The following is an 11,139-nucleotide window of genomic DNA, read 5'->3' as shown; positions in this document are numbered from 1 at the left end:
GCTGACTATGACCAAACCACACTTCAGATGCTCAGTCTTAATTAAGCCTCAGACTCAGAGCACCCTGCCTCAGTCCTTTAGACACTCTTGTAGACCATCTCAATGCCTGTCACCACAGTGTGGAATGTTCTTGTTAGGTTCCAGAACCTTTCACTTGTCTCTCTTCTTCAAAATGCCATTCTCTGGCAGAAGACCTATTGGGCCCTTCGTGGAAAAACTCTCCCCTCCAATGCCAGTGGGGACTGAGAGCCCAATATGGCCAGCTTTGACAAGCATTAACATAAGCCTAGGAACTGCAGCCATGCGGTTGGATTCTCCAGAAGGTAATGTAGGGTAACTGCTTTTTCAAGTATGTTTGAGAACGTGTCACCTAGACACCTAGGAGATTAAGGATAACCTTGAAGATCACTGACCTCCATTTATTAACATTAGCATGCCAGGCTAAACATTTTCATTTTCACAATCCTGTTCAAGCTGGAGTACCTACTTTCAGGAGTGGCTCTGTTGCAACATTTTTTTGGCCTCCTGAAATTCATTTAGCCCCCTTTGAAGATACCTTAAAATTTGTGAACCTGAATGTAGTAGCCATTATGAGACGATTAGTTCTGTTCCTTGTGAGCTTGCTTATTTTTTTCTTTATGGTTCTTAGTTGTTCTTTACAGAGCTGCCAGCTTAAGTTGTGCTGGGGATCAAGAAAAATGGGCCTTTGGTGGTTCATGTTCCTGGAGCTTGTGTCCATGCCAGTGGATGCCCACATGGCTCCAGAAGAGAATTTAACATTGCTGCTTGCCATTGTTGCTGTTATAACAGTGACAACCACCACTACTACTGTTTCTGGGATTGCTATTTCATAACTGGTTACTACAGCTAGCACAGTGGAGACCCAGCAGCAAAAGTAGCTACCATAGTTAGTTAATCTTTCATTCTATTGGGCATGACAAATTTAAATCAATAGTTATATACATTTCAATTGGCTCTGAAAGTTATAAATTTACAAACTCAAGTTCCATTTGCTTTTGGGATACCATCTTACAAGGACTTCAATTTGCAGTAAGGCTCGTTAAGGAAGGGAATGGCTCAGTAGCCTTAGCCTACCAGCTATGGGTGGGTTAAGACTTCTGTTGGTTTTTTCTGTGTCGAACACACAGATTGCAAGCCCAGCACCACTTAGAGATCTTTGGCAACAGTTAACTCTGCAGCTCTCACACAATTGAGCCTGTATGATAATGAGTATTCAGAGATGGGTAATACCTGGGGGGCACTTACCAACCTAAGACAGAGTGCCTGTGTGGCCTGGGCAGGTGTCTCCATGATGAGTAAAGTGACCTGCTGACGTCCCAGGCAATCTAAGTCAGAAGCTCATTTTTTAGTAAAAAGTGGGGGGGGGACCTGTAGGTACCTGGCCCAAGTTTTGGGTAACTGTTGCCTTGCTTGCTGACCTTGACCTTGATATCCTCCCTATGCTAATTCCCTGCGAGATTCCACCCTCTTGAATGCTTAAGGGAAGCTCCTTGTCTGTGTATCCTGCATATTGGGCGTTAACAGTTTAGGTGCAAGATTGTAAAACATCGGAAGCGTAAACATTTTATAAATAGAAGCATATATAAATAATTACATATATAGCCAGATATAAAGATGGATTTTTAAATTATCATTTTGTTTCACTTGTCAATTTCAAGTTTGATGGTTGATCAGCTTGGTAGTAGTAACTGGCCCTCATAAGCTTATAGGGAGTGGCACTATTAGGTACATCACCATCTTGTGGAAGTATCAAGAATGGCAGCTGGAGCAGCTGAGAACTTACACCTTGAACCACAAGCAAGAAAGAAAGTAACTCAAAATGATCAGTCTCTAAATTCTCAAAGTTCATCGCCAGTGATACACCTCTTTCAACAAGGCCACATCTCCTAATCCTTCCAAACAGTTCCATGAACTGGGGACCAACCATTAAAATGCCCTAAACTATGGAGGGCATTTCATTCAAACCATCACATTCTCCACTTCCTGGCCCTACAACCTCATGGCCATATCATAATGTAAAATTCATTTAGTTTAACTTCAAAATTCCCCATAGCCACCAGGAGGTAGTGGCGCACACCTTTAATCCCATCACCCGGGAGGCAGAGGCAGGATCTCTGTGAGTTTAAGATCAGCCTGGTCTACAAAGTGAGTTCCAGGACAGCCAGGGCTGTTATACAAAGAAAACAAACAAAACAAAAAAACCAAAAACTCCCCATAGCCTTTCACAGTCTCAACACTCTTAAAAAACTTCAAAGTCCAAAGTCTCTTCTGAGAGTCAAGTCAATCTCTTAATTGTCATACTTCCAACATATAGCACAGAATATACAATACTGTTCCAAATGGAAGAAATGGTGGCATGGTGAGAAAATACTGGGACAAGGTAAGACTAAAACCCAACAAGGAAAAATTCCTAATTCTATAGCTTCATTTCTGGCGTCAAAAGGATTAGTTGGCTTGGCTCCTTCAGTTTTGCTGCCTGCACCACACCTTTATTTTTAGGACTGTTATGCCTTGTATGCTGTTCTCCTTGGTAGACATTTCATGGTTCTGGCATCTCTTTTGTCATTTAAACACAGACAAAACCTCTGAGGCAACAAAATGCATTGATGCTACATTAAGGAAAGAAAAGAAAGCACTGCCTCTTGGAATAATTTGACCAAGAATGAGTCCAAATTTGAATTATTCACTTCTCTCCCTGTTTTTTTCATATTAGTATAGCAAGTGGCTTTTGGCTTTTCTGTGGTCTGTCTCTTGTTGATCTGTGCCTGCTGCTTGTGTCACAAAGGGCTTTTGCTGTCATTTATTGAACAGCACAGAGAGCATCACTTGGGAAAAGAACAAGGGATACTTAATGGAAATCTTTAACAGCTTGTAGATGTATCCTGCTTGTTAAATAAGAAACACAGAGCCAGTTGCAGAGTTAAAAACCACGAGGTCAGAGCCAAAGCGGAAAACCTTACCCTTCACTGCTTCTGCGGTTCCTCCTCTCCGCAAGAGACCTACTTCTGTGTGTCCTGTCTATTTAAAGACTTTCTGTTCTCCTCCCTCATTGGTTGTAACCCAGCCACATGACCTCCTCGTCACTGCCTGTTTGTACAGACCTCCAGGTCTTCTATGGTTGGTATTGAAATTAAAGGCATGTGTCTGCTATGCTGGCTATGTCCTTGAACACACAGAGATCCGCCTAGCTCTGCCTCCCAAGTGCTGGGATTAAGGGCGTGCCCCATTACTGCTCGGCTTCTGCTCTGGCTTGCTCTGACCTCAAGGCAACTTTATTGACATACAAATAAAATCACATTTCAATACAAATAAAATATCACTATAACAGCTTTTTTCAACTTACCCCAAATGACCTTGATAGCAAAATGTACTATAAGCATCACTGCAAACTGACTATGTCTATATTGTTTTCAGCATTCATAGTGAATATTTCTCATATAAGGTAACTTTTGATTTGTTTGCTATTTTCAGCAGTTCCCATAATGCACACATGCACTCATTTATTACTTTGAGCTAGGGGCATGGAATATATAACTTATGCTTAAAACTATGCATTAGATTTTGCTGTATATGGGGAATCTAAGGCAAGCTGGTTGCTGCAGTGTTATCTTAAACAGGCTGAATACAAGAAGAATATCAATCTTAAGTCTTAAATGACCTCAAGGTATAGTTTTAACTTGGCTATGAAGTCCAGTAGAAGTGCCAGTCTCTTTGAATGTAAGAGATATTTTCATAACAAATTATTGTTACAATTTCCAACATCTTGCGTCTTCAACACAACCCAGGCTTCACCTTATAGATTTACACAATTATATCTCAGGGACTTTTGTCCTCTCAGGACATTGCCTGGTCTCAATGGCTCTCTGAAATTGCAAGGGGAGATAGTCTTGAATTGTTGCCATGTGGACAATACAGTCAAGTCCAGCTGCCATTTTTTGACTGATCCTCTTCCTTGTGAACCATATTTGCAACAGCTTTTGTTTGTTGTTACTTTTTAGTAGCCAGGAAGTCCTTAGGCCTTTTCCTTTCATCACTTGGAAGCTTAGCTGAGTAGGGGCTTACCTGAGGACACCTTTCCCTTTATTCCAATGCTTAATGATGATTTTCTCTTTAGCAATTACAATCTTTTTCCAGCCCAAGCATTGGCTATAACATCAAGTTTGTCAGTGATGTTTTTTTTCCTTCTCACTTGCTCTTTTTTTTTTGTAGACCTACATCAATGATTAGTAATGATTGTATGTCAGAATCAATATTAGGCTGTCTTGAAATCTGTTTGACCAAAAAATTAGTGCATTACTTTTAAATTTAGCCTCAGACAAGTTTTAGGATAAGGGGAGAAAGCAGACACATTCTCTGCCAAAATATCATTAGAGTGGTCTGTAGCCCAGATGCTAATATTGTTTCCTCTGGAAACCTAAAGTCTCTGTAGTCTCATTGCTCTCAGCACTACTAGGATGACCCACTAAGTTCCACTTACAGTGTTAAACTGTTTTTCTAATTCAAAAGTTTCAAAGTCTTCTGCATTCCTCCAAAACCCAGCATTATCAGGTTGGCCACAGCAATACCCCACTCCTGGTAGTAATTTCTGTCTTAGTTACTTTTCTTCTGTTGTGATAAAACACAATAACCAAAGCACAATAACCAATCAATAACACAAGAGTTTATTTGGGTTTATGATTCTAGAGGGTCGAAACTGCTACTTTCTTAGCTATTGTTCTATTGCTGTGAGGAGACACCACGACTAAGACAACTTATAAAAAGAAGCATTTAATTAGGCTTCCTTACAGTTTCAGAGGATTAGTCCATGAATATCATAGCAGGGAGCACGGTAGCATGCAGGCAAGCATGGCATTGGAACAATAGATGCGAGCTCACCTCTGATCTATAAGTTGCAGGCAGAGAAAGCTAGAATGGGTCTGGTGTGGGCTTTTGAAACCTCAACATGTATCACCAGTGACACACCTTCTCCAACAAGGCCATACCTCCAATCATTCCCATACAGTTCCACTAACTAGTACTAAGTATTCAAATATATGATCCTATGAGGGCTATTCTCATTTGAACCATCACAAGTGATATCATGGGGAAGCATCAAGCATAGCAGCAGGCCTGGTGGCTAGATAAGCAAGCTGAGCATTCACATATTTTCTTTTTGCATTAATTGGTTTATATTTTTCAAGCATGACTCTATTAAATTCTAATAGAGATTTATTGTTGTGATATTTTACCTGTTCATTCACATCTTACGTATTTTGCTTTTTATATCAAAATATTATCCTGAGGCTCAAGAAAGCTTCACATACTTGCCTATAGTCCTAAAGAGCAATACCATCAGCCCCTGCTATAAACTCTCCCACATCATGGTCAGTAAAATGGAGCTTGAATGCCATTGGCAGAGACTATTTTCTGAAATTCTTTAAGAACTCAAAAGTAAATGGGCAATGTTGACATCCATTTGGGGATTTCAAATCATAGGCAGCAATAAGACGGTGGCCTGTAAGGGCTTGTCCAGTTATCTTCTTCTATTGGGTTATGTCCTCATCCTCCATAAGAAGTCTCAGCCCCTTCTGAGATGGTCTAAAAAAACTCTTCATTAATGGTTCCCTCCTGAAGAGGGGCCAATGTAGTAAAATAAACTGCAGCCCAGATTGTAAAATAATTGGTCAGGAATTTTACCCTTTTTCTTGGGCTTTTTTTGAAGTCCCACTTGGTAAACACAGTGGAAATGGTTCCCTTGTTCAGGAATACCAAGGACTGAATTCTTATAGTCACTTGTGCTAAAATTTCAAGTATTGTCAAGGATTATTTTACTGTGCTGGACCTTAATGGACACCTCCAAAATTGTATAGTAAATGCTTTCCTTCGTGATTGAAATGAACTATGCTATTTCCACAGTCTCACTAAAGTGGTACCACGTCCTTGCATGAGAGGACCAAACTCCTAACTTGTAACAGGAACAGGTCTGAGACCTATTTTTAGCACAAGTGACTCCATGAGGAAATGCAGGCCTACAAAACTCAGTAATGTAGACACACCACCTGCCAATAACTTTAAAAAAGCCTAATCCGTCAAAGGTTCATATAGTTCTCGTCTCTAAATTGCCTACTAATGAATGTAATGAATGTGTGAGAAATGTGGCCATAGTATGCATGTTTTATACTGGGGCTTATGTAAATTTTGTGACTCCATATAGATAATTTTATCATGGATGCCTTTGGGGTGGATGGCCAGCGAAGGGACAGTGGTCCCTTTGGTTGAACTGGCAAGCACCTGACTTAGGTAACAACTGTGGGACCTCAAAGGAATGATGGAGTCAACAGTCCTCAGAGGGTCAGACAGGGCATGGAGTCCCTTCCATTCTGCCTTTCTTGTGCACATTTGTTCCATGCTGCAATTGCCTTCCCTGCCCTATTGTTTTAATGAGTGGGGCTCTCCCGACCTGCCTGGGGGTTGCCCCCCAAACCTTGATGAAGATTCGGCTCCTAGGGCAGACTGCGAGCAGTACGCAATGGTTGGTAAGCTATGGTGGGCTGTGTTTATAGTGGCTGAAGCCAGGGCTGCTTTGAGCATTCAGAATTCAAAGTTGATAAATAATTGTCATCAATTTGAAGAGTTTGTTGTACATTATTAATTGGTTAAAAAAAACTACTGCTGTTTTCAGATGCTTCCATTGGTACAATGTTGTTGCAAATTTAGAGGTTATTCTTGTTATGGTATATGCATGTAGTTTCTGTTCTTGTTTAAATATGTAACTTGTACAATATATTCTAGACACTGAAGGGAAATACAGTGAAGACTTTGATAAAGAGTTTCTATGTTTAAAAGCGAAGAGACAAATGTGTCGTGATGAAAATGTCTGAACAGATTGAGTGTACTGGGAGGTTATAGAAAGTCAGAAGGGGTGTGATGTGAACTATGTTTGGTTATGGTTTCTTACATGGAAGGTTGTCGAAGGGTCAAGGAATGGGAACCCATGTTTGTTGTGGTTTCTTTAATACCTGCCAGTATTGGATTTAAAAGTTAATTCCTGGTTTTGTTTTCAATTTTGAAACTTATGCTAAGATGATTCTCTTCACTTGTAAAACTGTTTTAATCGTAAAAATAGAGATTAATATATATATATATATATTATATATATATATATATATATACATATATATACAACATATATATATATGAGCTAGCTTTAATTGTGTATATATTATATATATATATATATATATGATATATATATATATATACTATACCATTGGCTATCAACTGTGAATATGTATAATGCATATATATATATGCATGGTAATTATTGTTTATAGAAAAACAATGGGGTTGTTTGTTTTGTTTTGTTTTGTTTTTGTTGGCCAGAGCTGGACGGACGCGAACCCAGGGCCTTGTGCTTGCTAGGCAAGCGCTCTATATACTCACTGAGCAAATCCCCAACCCTAGAAAATATGTGGTTAGAAACAGCAGCCATGTGGTTTTCCCTGCCATCTTGGCTGTTGACTTTCATCATTGATGTAGGCAGTTCACATGGCTGGCAGCCACCTTTTTACTAAGGTTATAAGATCTTATTGAGAATTAAACAAACTAACTTAGAGATTTTACACCTAAGGTACTTAGTCTTTGCTAAATGTTCATTAGCAAGCTTTTTAGATGAATTTAAATAGAGGCAACCCATGTTTGAATAATAAGATACTGATAAAATAATATATTAAAATGCACCTCAATGCTTTTATATCACAGAGAATATACCTTGCTCTGGCAGCTAAACTTTTGTAATTTAAGATTTACCACCCTATGTAAATAGATAAATAATGGTCTTAAAGACATGAAGGGCTATAGAGAACAATAGATAGCAACTAGGGCAATTAAGAAACTGTTTAAAAGAACATTATTTCCAGTACCAAGTTACCGAGATTCAACACAAAATTACAAAAACCAGTTTCCTTAACAAATGGAGACGCAAAAAGTTCTCACAATTACTTGAAACTGAAATTGAGAATGTGTAGAAAAAAGAATTCACTCACTATGACAAGTTGGTTTCTTTTTAAGAAGACGCATGAATAAAGTTCAATATTGTAAAGTCGATAAATGATATGTTTATATAAATGGATTCAAAGGACAGAAATCACACTCACTTTGAATAGGATTACAGAAAAATCTTTGACAAAATCCGATGGCTTTATGTCAAATCCAGAGTAACTCAGAATAGAGGAACATATCTCAACATAAAAAGCTGAAATGAAAAACGCTTAGCTAACATTATTAATTATATTATGGAAAACTCACAGCATTCTTTACTAAAGTAGAAACAAGACGAGGGTCCACTCATCCACTCTATTCATAAGTTCCAGAATTCTTAGAAAGGGAAAAGCAAATAAAGGAATACACAGAGAAGAGTCAAACATCTCTATTGCAGATGATCAACTTTCTATATAAGACACTCTGAAAGATTCCACTGGAAGTCATAAAGCTGATGAACATGGGACTTGGATAAGAATGGCCCACAGTCACTGAGCACTTCCTGTTCAGGTTCTAGTAACCTACATTAGGAATGCTCACAGACTCCAAGGTCTAGGGACCTATAGCCATCTTCCAGGATCCCAAAACCATCTGTGCACACATGCCAATAAATTCACACAAAAACAGACACATCCATATACACAAATTAAAAATAAATAAAAATTTAAAAGAACTGTAAACACTTTAGCAGATTTTCAGGATAAAAAAATTAACATAAAAAACAATGGCTATCTGTATATACAATTAATCCAACATACTGAGTAAAAGAAGAATAGGGAAACCAATTTCAATTCACAATCGCCTTTAAGAAAATAAAAATACATCTGAATAAGCCAACTAAGGAAAACAAAAGACCTCTATAAACAAAACTTAACCCCCCCCCCAAAATAAAATAGAAGACATTAGAAGATGGAAACCTGTCCCCCATTCTTCCATGGACAGAAGAATAAATTTTTTGGTGAAAAAATGACCATCCTACCCAAAAGCAATTTACAATTATTCAATACATCCCAATAAAATTTCAGTGGACATTATTCACAGATCTGTAAAAAACAAACTTGGCTGTCAAGATGGCTCAGGCCCAAAAGGCTCTGCTGCTAAGGTCTGAATGACTTGAAACAACAGACACCAGAAATCTAAGAATCATATAAATGGAGTTGTGCCCTCTGACACCCCTGACAACACACTGTGACATAAAATATCCCCCCAAATAATAAATATATGAGAATGAAATTATATACACACAATCAACACACACACACAACACACACACATGCACATAAACAAAGTTTTAAAATACAAAAGAAGACAGTTTTAAAATTCATATGGAAGCACCAATACACCCTGGATAGCTATAAGCAAATCAGATGCAGAAAGTAATATTGGCTAGAGGCCCAAAAAATCGAACATAACCTGGATTTCAGGTGATACTACGGAACAATGGTAATAAAAACAGCAACAGTACTGGGACAAAAACAGACACATAGATTCAATGAATAGATAGTGGGACCCAGAGACTAGCAATGTACTCAAGCCACTAAGTTTTGAAAAGATGCCAGAAAGATCCACTGGAGGAAAGACAACCTCTTGTAACAGCTATTCTGGAAAATAACTGATGTTACGTGTAGACAGGAGTTGAAATTCTTAACTCCTCCCCTGTTGGAATGTTACTTTAACTATGTAAGATGTGTTACATCTTGTTTATGCTGTGTTTGTTTAATGATGTAAAGATGTGTTTGCTTTGCCTGCCTAAGGCACCTTATTGGTTTAATAAGAGCTGAATAGCAAAGCTGGGCAGTATAGGGATAGGTGGGGTCTGGTGGACAGAGAGAAATAAGTAGGAGGAGGAATCTCGACTTATGAAGAGAGCAGAAACAGGGAGAAAAAGAGGGAGATGTCTGGGGCCAGACAGAATAGACACAGAATAATAAAGAATGAAAGAAAGGTAAAAAGCCCCAAAGGCAAAAACTATAGATAAACAGAGAACCAGGTTACTTTAAAGTTATTTTTAAAGAAAGCCTTTTTTTAAGTTTTTTGGGGGGGAAAAAAAAAAACCAAAAAAAAGCCCCCCCCCCCCCCAAATTTAAACAAAAAGGAAAAAAAAAAAAACCCAAGGGCCCCTTGGGCGACCCAAATTTTAAATAAAAATAGAATAAATCTCCATTTCAATAATTTGAGCTGGTTTGGTGGCTCCAAAAAAAAGCCTGCCACACTCATCCATCACAAAAACCAATTCGCAAAATGACTTATAGACCTGGAATTGAAACTGTTGAGGCATACGGAAAAGGGTATACCTTAAACTGGTAGGCATAGGAAAGTGACCTCCTGAATAGGATCCTTAATTTTTAGGAAAAATGAGGCCAATAATCAATAATATAGGACCTTGCTAAAATTCAAAATGCTCTTGTAAAGCAAAATAACTGGATTGGAGCTAAGAGGCAGCAAAAAAAGGGAAGAAAATCTTTACAACTATACCATGTGATATAGTAAGTATCTTCTAGGCTATACCAATGAATTCCAAGAAACTAATATATAGAAAATAAATTAGCCCTAGTTGAAAAGTAGGTTATGGACTTTGGACCCAGAGTTCAACAAAAGAAGAAATGGATACCCATTTTAAGTGTTCAACATCATTAACCAACAGGGAAGTGCAGATTAAAATTACTTGGGATTTTATTCCCCCTTCAGTTTAGAATGGCTACACCAAGAAATGAACATCACAGGGCTTGGGCATGGTAGTGTCACGCCTTTAATCCCAGAATTGGGAAGAAGGCAGACAGTTCCTCTATGAGTTGAGGCTAGCTTGGTCCTGCAGCCAGGGCTGCATAGTGACGACTGCTCAAGACAAACAATCAAACAGAAATCATATTACAAAAATTCCTTGTAAGGATATGGAGAAAGAGGAACCCTTATTAAATGTTGATGTGAGAATAAATTTGGGCAGTCACTAAGGAACTTAGTGGGAGGTTTCTAAAAAAAGTATAAAAATAGAACTAACCCCTATGACCCAATCTATATCAATCCTAAGCATCAGACCCAAAGGACTTTTCATATCCTGCTACAGAGTATTTGCACATTCATGTTCAGTTGATGCTTAAG

This window comes from Onychomys torridus, chromosome 8 (genome assembly GCF_903995425.1).
Source record: "Onychomys torridus chromosome 8, mOncTor1.1, whole genome shotgun sequence".
Taxonomy (NCBI): domain Eukaryota; kingdom Metazoa; phylum Chordata; class Mammalia; order Rodentia; family Cricetidae; genus Onychomys; species Onychomys torridus.
Note: the sequence above shows the minus strand (reverse complement) of the source record.